At 42.4% G+C, this 14,788-nt stretch overlaps 1 long non-coding RNA gene across 3 annotated transcripts in view; it reads left to right on the top strand.

The window, feature by feature from the left end:
* LOC137861981 (uncharacterized) overlaps positions 1-14,788 on the top strand; it is a 150,908-nt gene that overhangs the window by 87,431 nt on the left and 48,689 nt on the right. For all 3 annotated transcript variants that reach the window (XR_011099971.1, XR_011099970.1, XR_011099972.1), the window contains exon 3: positions 11,033-11,149. This is a non-coding gene — a long non-coding RNA (uncharacterized lncRNA). The remainder of the gene's footprint in view (positions 1-11,032; positions 11,150-14,788) is intronic.

Consider the following 14,788-nt stretch of genomic DNA (forward strand, 5'->3'; position numbering starts at 1 on the left):
AATCTGCTGCATGGGTTCGCTGGGACAAAAAGTGTTGCTTATCATATTTCTCGTCCATAATGAGCACTTACAAAGTCCTTTATTAATCTTGTACTTTTTACCTTTCAATACCTTGCAAATGATAGTTTCTCAAGATTAATAAAGATCTTTGTATGGACAGTTGTGAGAAGATTTCTGATATTTACAAAGTAATTGATCTGTTTAAATGAGTTTTTACTGTTTCTGAGCTAAATGGTATTTATTAAAAGGGAAGGTGGAGAAGGCTGGCTTGCTTTGGGAAGGATGGTCCATAAACACACCCCTAAAACTACAACTACCAGCGGGTTCTCTGGCTCGGAGCAGACCACTGCACTGGCACCATACAGAAGGAGCACAGAGATGTTCTTTGCCCCCAGAGGTTCACAGCTGGAACATCACAGCAGCAGCACAGGGAGGCAAGGAAAGTGCAACTGTGCTACTCAGGCTGGAAAGTAATTTTTCTCTTCCCGTTGGCATTTTGACAAATCACTTTGCAAAAAAATCTTTGTTTCTTCAAACAAAGCACGTCTTTTTTTTTTTTTCCTTAAGTCTAGTCCTGTGATAGACCTGCTCTTCAGCTGAAACGCAGCCCTGTGCTGGAGAGGATGGATAGGATAGCAGGCTGGATGCTGCCACTAGAATGTAGGTAAATGAGAAAACACTCATGTTTCCCTTTTTTAGGGGCTGGCAGCTTTGAAAACTAGCTTTCATGTGAATATCAGAAACTTTATTGCCTTGACTTGGGTGACCTCATCTACTAGAATGAAGTCATTCATCGAGCCAAGAAAGACAAACCTTCGTTCCAGAGAATTAATCAAGTCCATCAAGTGCTCTGCTTACATCTTATCTCCAGCCAGTGAGAGAGCAAGCAGTTAAAAACTTGACAGCCACCAGATAGCCTCCTGTTCTTCATGTTATGCTAACATCAAAAAGGAGCAAAGAGGCTTCCAAAAGCTCAAACTTGCTACTGGATAAGCACAGCTTGACATAATTTCTGACTTGGGGATTACATTGTTTCAAATCAAGGTATTTCTTAGAGAACAAAAACATGGCATTCCAGTGAACTTTAGCTTCTTTTTTTTTTTAAAAAAAAAAAAAAAAGGAAAAAAAAAAACTATTAACTCTGCCAGATAGGAATGCTGAGCACATAATTGCTCACCCTGCCTTTTCATCCCAAGCTATCGCAGAACCCATAAACATTCCAATTAGGCAGCCAATTAAAATGAGAAAGAGCCCTCCTGAATTATACAGCAGTTGGAGGCTGTTCTGCCTTTCTAGTTGTCAGCCAGTGAAAGGTTTTTATTGCATTTGAACTGAAGGAGGTGAAAGAATTAAGTGAAACAGTGATGTTTGAAAGGCCCATGTGAAGGGGCAGAGCAGTGATAATAGTTCTCAGCACTAGTGACAGGGAGCCATTAGTAAGCTATGAAAAGCTTTGTTATGCTAAGAGGTGGACATTATAAAAGGTAGAAGAAAGCATTTACTTATAAATAAAAAAAACCTTAATTTTGTTATTTTATTACTGTTATGGCAGGGACTGTATAATTTGAGAATCTGCTTATTTCATGAGAGGTGCTGGGAGTGGTTATTTTTCAGTTAAGCTAATGCTGCCCGTCCTGCTCCCAGTGTCTGGCGAGGGATTTTTCCTGATTAAATAATTTTCTGCCCCAACAGCGTCCATTAAGATATCAGATAGTGATGGTGTGTCTCTTTAGGACACGTTGCGCCAAAGCCAGAGAAGGCAAAGGAGAAGCTGAACAGTTTGGATGCGGGGTTGACAAGGCGTTGGTTTGCAAAGATGAGCTACGGCATAAAACTTTCCCTTTCCTTTGCTCCATGTGGAAGGGTGGGCTCTTCTTACTTCCACTTGTGCACCATAAGTCATCCGTGTTTTATGCCCTTGGTTATGCTGTTCTTGACCTTTGGGAGGTGGCTGAAGTCCCTCCGTACACCCTGAATTACTGCTGTGAATTTACCAACAAACTCACTTCTTCTGAGGCCTGCTCCACACCAACTCATGGGGAAATACCTGTTTTTTCCTAATAACCAACTCGGCGTGTTGTCTGCGTGTTAGGCAGTTGGTTTCCCCTGCTCTTCAGCTGCAGTGCTTCTGGCAAGGTTTCACTGCAGCAGGACAGTCGGGGTTGCACAGGGAGGAAGCGAGGGGAGCGGCACGGGGGGAGAGGTACCTGGGTTGGTCCTTCGTCTGCCTCGGACGTGTCTGAACAAAATTGTGCTAGACAAGTAAGTTGTATTTTCCTTCAGGCAGGAGTGATTTCTTCTGTATTCTTCTGAGCTTGACTATTGCTGCATTGCTTAAACAGAAATTGTATCCCATAAATATGTCTATTTAGTGGTAAATGATGTAAATTGATACCACGTTTTTCTTTTTTTTTTTGTTGAGTTGTTTTGATGTCCTATGCTTTTTTTTCAGGCAAGTTTCGTCTCTGTCTCCTCATGTCTCTCATATCCACGGGGTTTCCTGGGTCATCTTCCTTCTTTCTTACCTTCTTTCTGTGCTCACTTCCTTTATCCACGCACTTGCTGTTTTCTCCATCGGTGTTTGCTCTTCAGATATTGTCCCTGTAAAGGTACCTGGACTGCAGTTCTTGTCTGAGGTGAGCTGTGGTGATTTCTGCTTTCTCGCACCCATGCTTTCCAGTTTTTCACCACCCCTCTGTAGCAGGAGAGGGTCCGGGTACTTACTGGTGCAGTGCTTGCACGTTCCTGCTCTGCCCGTGGTCATTCTCCAGCGTGGCCACATCCAGAGCAGTCTACCCCTAGCAGCAAGAGCTCCACGGGCCACAGGGGGCCAGGCCTCAGGGCTGGGGAGGTGCTGGCCTTGTTCAGGTATGTTTCTCTGGAGAGATGTAAATCACAGCAAGGACGTCAAGGATAGAGACTGGGTAGGTGCTAGAGCTATGAGACTGTGGAGACGATGGGACCATGAGACCATGGAATGTCTCTATTCTTACAGCTTTTCCACACACATAATATTTTGTTTATTGGATTTTTTTCTCCTGGCAATTGGGAAAGTGTGGCTTTTTCTCTATATGTCTTATGGCTCTAAACATAATTTCATCTACTGTTTCTTTCTCAAATGTACCAGACTCCACCTGTGAGTTGCCTTACACAGAGTGTAGAAGGCCTCGTGGCCCCGCTGGAGCAGAGGCCGTTCTGTACCTTCATGTGGATGTCTTGATAGGTTCTGCTGATAGGCGCTTTGCCCAAAGAGCATAAAAAGTAGGAGTTGTTCTGAGCATTATGTCCTAAAGCTTCTACCTAAGTATTTTCCTACTCGGATTTGTGCATACACCTCGTCAAAACAGGCCCCAATGGTGTTTGATAGTATCCGTGGTGCAGAAGGTCAGGCTGGGTCTGGTAATCACTTACGGCACGTGTGTCTGCATGTAAGGCACTTGGTTTCCATATTAACACATGGCTGCGTTCATTTCCCGTTGTTTTCTTTTTGCCAAGTCACCATACGTAAAGCAGCGTGTGGCTGGGATGGCGGCGGGGCTGGGCAGCAGGGGCACAATTGGTTGTTTGAGGGAGCAGGAACAGGGGAGCAGCCATAAACTGCAGTAAGGACCGGCCAGTTTGGGTTGTTTCCGAAAACCCTTCTTTAGCCATGAGTCATTGGCTTTGAGAAACTGATTTCTGGTTTGACCAAAACTCTGCAGGCAGCAGAAAGGCTTCTGCTGGTGTCAGTGAGCCTGCTGAGCAGTCACAGCTCATCGTGGCTCCGGCCCTTCCTCGCGCTGTGGTGACGGGAGCTTGGAGCACCCCGCGGGCAGGTGGGAGCGTGCCTGCCAGCACTGCTTTGGGAAAGCAGGAATTACTTCTAGTTGCTAGAAGGTACTCAAATACGAGCTGACAGCATCTCCCCTGCTAAAATAATGAGTGTTTCTCGAGCAAGGCCCAAACCAAATGGTGTTTTCTAGGGAAGACATTACCACAGTGGCCACCTCTGGATGCTGTGCACACCTGGAGACAAAGACCAACGTCCCAGGCAGAGGATCCCAGCCACCAGCAGTTATTTAAAAGAGACCGTGGTAGAAGCTACCCAGATCTGTCATTATGTTTTGAGATGCTGACAGCAGGGAAATTATATCATTAGTTCCAGGATGTGAAATAAGCCTGATCCAAGAAAAATACTGAGTGCTTTTTCACTAGGTGGGGAACGTGTAGTACAGAAATTAAATTGGTGACCATTTGTTATATCTGAAGCTGCAGACAACAGGACAGATGCAGCTTGAGCCATATCAGTGCATAATGCATTGGCTTACAGTGTTGACATGAACTTCTGATATGTTATTAAAACAGACTATTTGTGGCAGCATTCAGCAGCTCCTGTTAGATGTGGACAGGAGGGAGAAGAATTGTACCAGGCAAACTGGCCACATTGGTAACTTGAAACACAGGGGTGAATTTAGACAAAAAATTCACCCTAAAATAATTGTGCCAAAGATGGGAGCTCTGTAAGACTGCTTGGAGATGCTAATGTCAGTGCTCATGTTCCTCAGGGTGGCTTCCGTGTTAGATTCCCTGGCACATCAGGTAGAAACGAAGGAGGAATTAATCTGTGTGCTGAAGGATGACTTGGCTGAGCAATTTGCACCACCTTGAGCATGACCTCCACCCAGTCTGAGAGCTGATGATATTCACACGTACACCGATGACATAAAGTCTATGAAATATGGGAGGAAATTGTAGTGGGGATTATAAGATTAAGTATGCAGGAAAAAAAAAGTGAAAAAATAGGGGGGAAAAAAAAAACGAGTAGCTACAAACTCACTAAGAATATGTTTGCCTAGACAGAGGAATATCAAGAAGACCTGAAGCCAGCAAAGATATTGTAACCCAGGTTTTCCATTTCTGTTCACCAGTGGTGCCCCAAGCAAGAAGCTACATTCATGGTTGTACAGACTGATAATGATCTCAGGGGGAAGGGCAGGAGTATTAATTGCAATGTCTCAGCGAGCAGGTATTACACTATCTTTGTGCTTGTTGCGTCTCTCACAGTGTCCTAACTACAGACTCTGAATTTTATATTCTGGCCTTGAACAGCTATAATGCCCTGGCCCAGCCACTGCCTGTGCAATGTGCTCCAGGAGATTTGAGGCTCTTCATTTTATTTTTTTTTGCTGATCAGCTTGTGATTTATATCTTTAGAACTATAAGATAGCAGGAATGGTGCTATGATGTGGCTGTGCATACATGTGGTCTTTAAACAGAAAAGTCTGTGAAGGATAATTGCATTTTTCTGATTTTTGGACAAAAAAAAAAGTTCAAATATACTATAATAGTTAATTGCATCCATGGTTCAATTTGCCTTTTTTTCTGTAACAGGAGAAATTAATTTTTAATGGTAGGAAACACAAAAAATCGTCATTATTTTGACTATTTAGTCTTGCTTGCTTCTTAATCCTGCAAATTTACTGCAGAGATAATGGGAAGAAGGGATGACATCATGCATATACAGCTGCCTTTTTAAGTGCCAGGGCCAGAGGAACCACTTATAGTAATTAGGAAATCCTTAAACAAGTGTTTGTGAAGTATTGGCTAACCCTCACTGTTTGCTTTTTTTCTGGCACCACACTAGAAAGGTTTGACCTTGAATAATTATCTACTCACTGACTTTCTATCCTTTCCAGTTACTGGAGCACACAGACTACTGGTTGATTGCTTTATTATGGTGTGATATTTTCCGTATTTTAAAATATAAATAAAGTAAAAGGCAACACTCCTCCTTCTTCAAGGAAGAAGGTCACTGAAGTACTGTCCGGAGTAGGCCCTAGGGAGTATTTCAGAAGGATCAAAGATAAATTGAGTACTGTTTGATTAGCCTTCTATAAAATACTGAAGTTGTGTAAATTGCCGGTCTTTTCATATGCTGTTCTTCAAAACTTCTTTCTGTTTGTTTTTACTCTTTCTATCTTGTAATCATTTAAGAATCTTCCTGTGGTATATTTAGATAAAATTTAACTTTAATCATTATCACCCGCTTTTTCATGCTTTCCGTTCTAGACCTAGGAAAAATTGAATAGCTCAAAGATAATTATGAACCATTTCTTGATTATTCTGTTCAATTGATTTAAAGTAAGTTTGGGAAAAAAATAAAATAGAGGGTGCAGTGTTAAATATAGTATCTTTTGTCTGATCCAGTCAAATTTCAAACTTGTCATTTACAGATTTTAAATCCATCTCCTTATTCAGCCTGCATAGCATTCAGACTTTGGACCACTGGATGCAGAAAACCTTGTTCACTAGTGCAGTGAGCCACTACGCCAATTGGTCAAAGTCATTCTTCTCAGAATTATATTAACTCACATAACAGGATACTTTTGTATCAGAAAGGTTATCATATTTTGATGTGTGATGCAAAAGTACATTTAAACACAAACATAGGAAAAATTTTAAACTGAAACAGCAACAAAAATCCAGATGCAAACATCAGTGTGTGAGTATTTCTTTCCAGTGAATTGCATTTGTATTCTCTCTTCACTGTATGCTAATTTTTAGGCTAAAATCTTCCATGATAGCCTCATAGAAAAGAATACATTATTATTTTTCTAGGAAGCCTAACTTCAAAATAAACCTCTGCTTTCTCTATGCCTTTTTTAATTGTCATTCTACCTCCCACGCTACTGAATGAATTCATATGGTTGTCTTTTTTAAAAAAATAGTCTTTTAGCCAAATTGCACCGTGTCATACTCCATATTTTTAAAGGTCTTTCATCTACTGCATTATATCTAAGAAGCAGCACCACTGGCAAAAAAAAAATCAACTAATTAAGAATGCAATGCTGAGACATCACCTTAGAGGCAATGTCTTTTAGGAACAATGCTGCCAATAGCAGGGTCAAGGAACACGACACCAGCTGCTGTCTACACGCTGGTAGCATCCCACAGCTGTGCACACTTCTGAGTTTTATTCTGTATCCCGTACAGCAACTGCATGGCCTTCATAAACATTAGCAAGCTTAAAACTCATGATCTTCTATTTCCAAATCACAAGTTTCTTCTGGTGCTGAAGCTAGATTTGTGAGACTTTGTTGTACGTCCTGCATACACAATTTCAAGTGACAGCCATGTATTACTGAGGAAATGAAGGGGCGTATAGGCTGCTAGGTTCATAAGGAGTCGTGCAGTAAGTTCTGGAGAGCCGCTGCGAGGTTTCCTCGTCTAATCTGATTACCCAGTCCAGTGGAAGGTGAGCTTGAATTGTTCTGAATTATACTTTGTCAAATCTCGAGACTGACAAAGTGAATGCGACTTCCATATGAAAAATGGATAAAGCCGTTCTTTATTACTAATGGCAGTCTTTCTCCAGAGATGATTGTAAATTCCGCTTGCTCTTAGAACGCTTGCAGCACAGCTGAAAATAATTATTAAAACACCAAACGGTTTAAAACAGAACCCCTTCTGCCTTGAAAAAAATCCTTGCTTCATCAAAGAACAAGAGTAACAGGGTTTGACCCAAGTTTAGCTAAAGGAAGCCTTTGTAAGTGTGACCTGAAACTTGCCAAAGCTGGGGTGGAAGGAGAGGGTCGGTGGGGACCTGCTGGTGGGCTCGGGAGGGCAGCTGGGACGCATGGCCCTAGTGTTGGACGTGGTGGGAACAGGGAGTGAAAGGAATCAAACAAACCTGCAGATCTAGGTTTCCACGATCTTTACGTGGCCTTCAGAGTGAAATGTATGTCCTGTGAAGGTCTCTGTGCTGCTAGGTCTTTGGGGAGTTTGGTGCGTGCGTTTTGTTTTGAGAGGGAACCCCTTAGTAGGTGGCACCTCTTTTTCCTGCTGTTTCTGCTTAATTGGAGTGTGATATGTCAGAGACTTGATTTTTACAGTAATGTAATTCAGGGTTTTATTTTTTGCATGAGAGCCACTTCAGCGAACATTATCCAGCAACGCCCAAGCACAAAACCCAAGAAAATCCGTCTTCCGGCACATAATAGATTAATTACAAAATAAAGATTATTTCAATTAAAACTGAAGTCAATCTATTTCTGGGTTTAAAATTACTATTTCATAATGTACATCACAATGCATAACAGCTTGGGACAGGAAATGACTAATACTTTATCCAATTTAATTTATATAAGTGGAAGCTTAACCTTGATATCTTGGCCATGTTTCAAGTGGAGCAAACACCCTTATTTATATAAAATTGCCGTGAGACGTTCGGCAGCACGAAGTGGCCAGGGCCCGTTGTTTCAGACCTCATCCCCAAGGCTGCCTCTGCAGCACACGCCCCGGTGGCGCCGTGGGACGGTGACTCACGGCTGCAGCGGGGCTGCCCTGACTCATCGGCCCGCGGATGGAGGGAGGCAGCTGGGCGCTCCTCCTCGACCCCTCTCCAAAAAGTCACAGCTCCGCGTGTCTTATCTCGCAGATCTGCTGGCCTCGGGCTTTTGTGAGGAAGAACAGCTTCCTTCCTTGGCCTCTCACCACGTCTCCTGGGCTGCTTTAGGTGCTGGGAGTTGGGACGCTGTGCCTTGTAGGATGAGGCCTGAAAGCTGTCCTCCCGGGGAGGACTCCACCAGGCAGCGAGTGCCTCCTCTTCCCTCCTGGAGCAGAACCCCTGGTAGCCTTTCCAGGTGTCTGGGAGGGGAGAAGAGAAAAATTGCTTTTTGGACAGTTTTTTGATGCAGACTCAGGGCTCTGACTCAACACTGAAAAGGATTGAGTGTTTGCCAGAATGCTAATGTAAGTAATTGGAAGAGCTCCTAAGTGGCTTTAAAGTACAAATGTTTTTAACTACTCATTGTAAAGATATAATGTACCGAAGGTAAGTGGTGTGGAAACACGGTGTCATGGCATAGAAATGCAGGCTCTTAAAAAATATGGAGGTTTTAAAAATGGAGGTGCTTGTGGTGTGCTCTGTGCCACCAAGACGTTGATCCTGGGAAGCAGCAGTAGCTTTCAGGCCTCCCTGCATCCACCAACATTCAGAAACAGAGGAAAAGGGTTGTTCTCCAAGTTTGGGGGTCATTTTTTGCGTTTTCTGTGTAGACTCCTGAGCAAATCACTATTTTAGATGGATCAGTCATTGTCTTATCAACTAGCAGGGTCCCCCCCCACCGCTTCCCAGGTCTGTGGGAGGCAAACGGCTCTTCCTGCACCCGCTGAGCCACGGTGCCTGTGTGCTGGATGAGGTTTAGAGATGCGGGTTAAGCCCAGCACGGGCAGGAGACCCAGCTGCTGCTTGGACGTGCTGACAGTGCCTGGTGCTGGTGTCCCCTGCCCACACACCAGGGAGGAGGGCACACGTGGCGGGGCCAAAGCGCTGAGCACTGTGCCAAGAGTCACTGCGACCTGCCGAAAACTGCAGCATCCCCGAAACTGCCCTGGCTTGTGCCAGGATGTGTCAGCTCTTCAAAAGCTTTGGGCACCCACAGCCTCCTGTCCTCACCCCTCTGCTGCAGACAGCACATCCGCTTCACGCAGCCGTGTCTGTGCCCCATCGTCCCCCTTCTGCTTTCTGCTGCTGTGCGAAGCTTCTCTAATCCCAGCAGAAGCTGCTGCTTGTACATGGGAGGCCTAAAGCACCTTAAGATTGCACATCCCTTGTTTTAATAAATAACCCCAAATCGCTTGAAACTGGGGTGCGAGGGGTGCCCTGTTGGATGCACGTGTCCTTTTCCACAGGCTCGCTGTGCTGCCTGGTGAGGAGCGTCTGTGGCCTCTGCACATCCATGAGGCCACCAGGGACAGCTGGGGGGCAGAGCTGCTTTCTGACCTCAGTGGTTGGGTTTTACAGAATGGAAGGTGAGAGCCCTTTCCCTTTAAAGGGCTATCCTGGTCTTCTTTTTTTTCCCTCCGTTTGTATAAAATTTGGCATTAGAGAGCCAGTGCCCCTCGGCGGCTCTCCTGCTGCGAGCAGCCCACGAGCCAGTCCCAGCCGCAGGCTGTTCCCCGCCGGGTGCCGGCACGCAGGGCGTCCCTGCTGTTTGTTTTGTATCCAAAGCCAAAAGCCTTTTACACCCCTAAATATCTTCATAAATTTCCATAAAATGCACCGGCAGCCCGCTTTAGAGGCGTTCCTGGAGAAATTATTGTATTTTGCATTTGGTTTATCCTTTAAAAAAGACCTTTTCCTGCATGTCTGTGCGGTGTCGTTGATACAATTTACATCGCATCCCCTCATATTAATACTCTGATCAATCACTGCTGACAATACAGTGTCTTTGTGTGAGTGGCTGTAGGACAAATGTTTTAGCTTGTGAGAAGAAAATTGTTAGCATTTGAATAGAGAACAGTGCGGGGGAAAGGATTAATAGCCTACTTTGATGATTAGAATGTAGGGAAATTGCTCAATATTAATATGAAAATGTTTGTGAATTGGCTGTGCGGTGCTGTCAATGGAAAATGAAGGCCAGTGATTATGTCTCCAAGGCCTTATCAGTTCAGACTTGACTCTCACCAAAGACTTTCACACAAAAGACTGATGAGAGCACTAGAAAATAGCTGAATAAGAGCCGCTACAATGAGCGAACCATTCAACCACCAGTGTCACAATGTCAGGTTTTGTGCCCTTTATGTAATATTGTACATCTTTATATTAACATATCTGAATATGGATTTGTAATAAAAGAGGCAAATGAAACTACCTGCTAGACATTTTTATTTCTATAATTTTTGCTTATCTCTGAAATATGACTGGAAAATGAACTAAGGTTAGTCTTAATAAACAACTGTGCCTGCAAGTGGGATTTCTCTGTGAGCAGTAGGTTAAGGGTTTCGAATATGGCTGTGTGTTTATTCATGTAAGAAAGGACTGTTTGATGGTCCTGGGAGACGGTGCAGGAAAACTTGTTTCCTATTCCCATAGCTTCAAAACAGATCAAACAGACTGTTTCTTCTGTGTCCTTTGCTCTTAATAAGGTTTTAAATAGACACCAAATGTGGAAGTGTGCCTTGTTATAAGTGTATTTAACATAATTGGTGTATTTCAAGTAACCATCGATATTAAATTATACATCTTTTTCTTGTTTTATATTTTCTACAGGCTTTGTCTACCTAAAGGCTGAAATGAAGCTATACATTATTTGGCTGTTGACTCACATCTTGTGGAGCTGGACCCCTGGAAAACACGGGTGTATGTTGGTAGTGAATTCTACAAGCTGTAAGTACTGCAGAGCAATTTCACGTTGCCTTTCAAATAGATGTGTGATGCGCCTTCCACTACCCGAACTAGCTTAAATCATAAATCTGGCTTTTCCCCTTCCTTTGCGCTGTCTGTATCCCTTTTCTCATGACTCAGTTTCTGACTCAGCTTATCACTTCACCCGAGCTGCTGATGGGCATCGGCCTCGGGGTTGTGCCTTAGAAACTGGATCCAAAGTGACTGCAGTGTCAGTAGGTGTTTCTGGAAAAGCTTGCTGCTCTCACTCACAACCTTCGTACCAGCCGATGTGGTGGTAAATCCCTTATTATCTACCAGAATAAGCTCTGGGAACCTGGGTTGTTTCAGTGATGAAATCTCTCACGTGTCGTCGGGTTAAGCCTGCTGACTGTTAGCATGTAGCTTGGCTAACAGATGTCATCCTCCAAGCGCTGGCACTTCTGGTTTATCCGGGCTGATTTCATTTGATGCAGTGGCCTTGATCCAATATAAGATTGCATCATGTGTCCTTCAGATATTTGGACCAGTTTTGCTTCACTTTTGCAGTTCAAATGTCTCGTCTTGTGTGAGGTGTGACCTATCCCAAGTAATCTATTTCCAAAGGTAACAGGGTTAAGATCATCTCTTAGAATTAGAAACTCCAGTGAAAACATAAGAAAACTAACAGTATTCTTATGTGCCTTGTTAGTTGTCCTGGTGGAAAAGAAATATGGGAAATGATCCAAAAATTCAGAACTGTCCATTGTAAAGTTGGTAGACTTTTTTTTTTTTAAATCAAAATTAAATAAGATCAGCTGTTAATGAAAGAAATCTTTTCAGTATTTCAATTCAAAAGGTGCATGACTTCTTTTTGAGAGTGGCAACAGTTTCTTTAAAGTTGAGCTCAGCATTCTAGTAAAGAAAATGGCATGTGTGGATTTCTATTAGAGAAAAGATTTTGGTATAAAAGCTTGACTATAGAAAGACTCTGTCTTTTGCAAGACCTTAATTATAAATACACAACTTTTTAAGCCTCGGGTTTTGTATCTAATTAGTACTCCAGTTTCCTTTCCTTACTTGTAAATCACAATCTGGTGCAAAGGCACTGTTTGGCACTTGGCTAGTCGTGACGTACTCTAGTTAGTACTGGATCAATAAATCTTTTATAGCCGGTGCCAAGTCTCCTCAGTGGCTAAAAAAGGAATTTTGTGCACTTTTCAATAAACGTAAAATAGTGGACTAGTGTATTAATTACAGTTGTGTGTTCAGTGAGGAGAGTATTTAGCATTAGTAGTTGCAGGATGTGTTGTTTTTCAGATGTTAGCAACCAACCAGTAAGTGTTAAAATATTTTTAAATGAAAGTATCATAACGTTTTTAAATCTGATTTTCATTAAACTCTTTGGAAATTCCTGAAAGATACAGTAAGTTCATTTGCCCAAAATGTGAGAGGTCTCTATATACGTTACATATATGAAATAATTAACATATGATGTATCTTTGTTCACTTTATTTAATCAGTTTTTAGTACTTAGAAAAAATAATGTGGATTGTCTCAGTCATTTATTTACACAGTACGCAGTAAACAGGTCTTCAGAATAAGTGGTTAAACTTAATGGGGAAGAACACCAATCTATAAAGAATCTGTTAAGTCTAGAGCTGTTGCAAGTTCAGGCTGTGATTCAAAGCAGTGCCAGTATTGCCATATTTTAATAGATTCATCCCATTACTGTATGTTTTGGCAACTTTATCCACAATATTTTTCTTAGGCAATTTTAAAATCTGATTTACTGTGTTTGGGTATTATCATTATTTAAGATTCACTTAGAACCTTGTATAAATGATATCACCCATTAATTAAATTATTTCACATACAATTTTTCAGCAGAATTGACACCTGGTACTTTATTTTCATCTTCCATTCCTCTGTTCCTTTGTCTCCATAGTAGCAATTAGGAAACACATTTTTGTATGTGCTTGATACTATGTTTGGTAGTGATAAAGATGATTAATGATTCTCTGTGAGTAATCTTCTTAGTATATATAACTAAGAATGTATCTTTGTGGACAGATACAAGAAAACATTCATTCCTCTGCCTGTGCTGGTGGGCAGCTCATGCCAAGCCGGCTGGACATAAACCAATGCTGATCTGAACGCCTTATCGCCGCCCTAATGTCATGTTGTACCCGAACCGCTTTTAGTGCGGGGAAGTGAGCGAAGATGAGAGATAAGTGAATAAATTGAGAGACAAAATACATATATGAGAGAGCAGGTTCACCATGATATTTAAGACCAGCCTTGAGGTCTCTTTCAATGTGCCCTTGCCACATGATGCCTCTTTTTGTACCCACACAGATTTATTTATTTATTTATTTGTTGAGTTTCTTTTTAACAGCTTAAGGCCTTCTAGGACTTTGTCCTTCTTTCAGGTTTGCTACCTCTTCCAGTTGTAGAGGGTAAATGGACGTTGTAAAATGGCTGGGAGGCAGAAGGGACAAATGCAGGGCTCTGCAGGCTGGCATCCAGACCTGGCATCCTGCCCGGGGCAGCGAGAGGGGTCTCGGGGCGTCTCTAGCAGAGGGAAGGGGGCAGTACAGATCTGCAGTACAGATATCGCCCCTTGGCCACAGCTACTTTGAGTAGACATAAAACTACATAGTGAAACACCAGTATTTGATGACGTGTTTGTATTTCACCTCCAGTAACCAGAACGATGTTTCCAAACTGTTCTGGTACTTGTTGAAGGCCAGATTGAGGGTGGAGGATTTTATTCATGCAGCAGAACCTTTGCATGACGTGCAAGGAGCAGAGTATTTGCTCAACTAACCTGTGCAGCCTGGAGTGTGACAGCAGACAGCAGGTCACTCCATTTCTCCTGGAGCCAGAGGCCCCAGCCCTGCCTTTCTTCCTAGAGAGGAGTGACAGCTTGTAGGACATCACTCTATTGCTTTACTGAAGCATGGGGTGGGTGTACATCCACTATTTTCCTAACGTGCAATTTTCTTGCTCGTTTTGCTGAAGACACCACAACGAGCATTTGAGGTCTATTCCAAAGGATGTGTGTGATTTAAAGTAGGTGTAACGTTGAGCTTCATTCTGAGCTGAGGACAGTTTTTAGTTAGCTCTTTCCATGCACGGCGTTTTCCCATTTAAGGAATGACTCTTCAAGAGAGAAGTGATGACCTTAAAAAAAAATGTAAGGTGATATGTAGATACTGTTTTCCACAGTTAAAGGTCACCTTGACTTTTAATCTCGACTGCCATACTTTTCTTCTCATTAAAATATTTGACAAGAATTCTTTGCATGAATGAACAGCACAGAACACCTTAAGACTACTCAATTTTCACTAAGGATGTTGCATTGTCATAATGAAGAATTGTACTGTCAGCTAAAAATCATTATCTGCTACACGCATTAACAAATAAAACATGTGCTTTTATACATTTATTTCCTTGAAGAACCTGTTTTTTCTCATAAGTGGATTAAGCAGCAGCATTGAATGTTTTCTTAGATTATTTGCTTTTGAATATAAAATGTCTTGCAATAGCACTGAAATAAGAGGTTTTTTCCAAACTCTTTGATTCCAAACAATTGAATATTTTTCATGATTGACTGTAATGATTCATTTCCCATTATGCAACTCTAACCCCTTTTAGTTC

The sequence above is a fragment of the Anas acuta genome, chromosome 10 (genome assembly GCF_963932015.1).
Source record: "Anas acuta chromosome 10, bAnaAcu1.1, whole genome shotgun sequence".
Classification (NCBI taxonomy): domain Eukaryota; kingdom Metazoa; phylum Chordata; class Aves; order Anseriformes; family Anatidae; genus Anas; species Anas acuta.